The following is an 871-nucleotide window of genomic DNA, read 5'->3' on the forward strand; positions in this document are numbered from 1 at the left end:
AATGAGCTTGCTCATTTCACGACGGTCGTCAGAGACGGATTTGATCCGCGCCGCATAAGCTTGTGACAGAATGTGTGTAGCGCTGCTACTGGCTCTCGGTAGCAAGGAGTTTGAAAACTGGGACAAGAAATTGTCGGCGCGTTTGCGCGCACGGTTAACAGACGTTCGTTAATAACGGATTGCTGTGATCTAGCACGGACTCAACGGATACGCCACGAATTGTGTTTCCTCCCAATGAGGATTTGAAATACCGTATCCTCTATGAAGCCCACGATACCCCACTCACTGGTCATCTCAATCGTAAGAAGATGCATAGCTAGGTGAGCCGTAACTATTGGAGGCTAAGCTGTACTAATGGACGAGCACATATGTGCGCACGTGTGAGACATGTCAGAGGGTAACACCTCCTCCGATTGCGGCGGTGCCGCTAGCCAGTTTACCGGTACACCCCGGATGTTGGCAGCCCATGAGTATGGACTTTTATTTGGCCTGCCGAATAACTCGGCGGGCAACACGGGTGTGGTGATCTTTGTGGACTGTTTGAGCAAGACGATGTGGGTGCAGCGACGCTGTTTGTCGATCGTGTTTTTCGACAACATGGACTCCTAGAGTCGATTGGTTTTGATAAGAACCGCGCTTCGCTGGGAGGTTTTGGTCTCAATCTTCAGGGTGCTGACCACCAAGTTGACGATGTCAACAGCGGACCATCCGCAGACCGATGGTCAGACTGAGCGCGTACATCGCATCTTTGAAAACGTTCTTCGCAGCGTCTGGGCTGAGATGCCGAAGCGCTAGAGCGCTGTAATGCCATTCGTAGAATTTGCGTTGATCAATGAAGTGCATTTATCTACCTGAACAATGCGGTGCATTC

Source organism: Plasmopara halstedii, assembly GCF_900000015.1.
Source record: "Plasmopara halstedii genome assembly, contig: Scaffold_287, whole genome shotgun sequence".
Classification (NCBI taxonomy): domain Eukaryota; phylum Oomycota; class Peronosporomycetes; order Peronosporales; family Peronosporaceae; genus Plasmopara; species Plasmopara halstedii.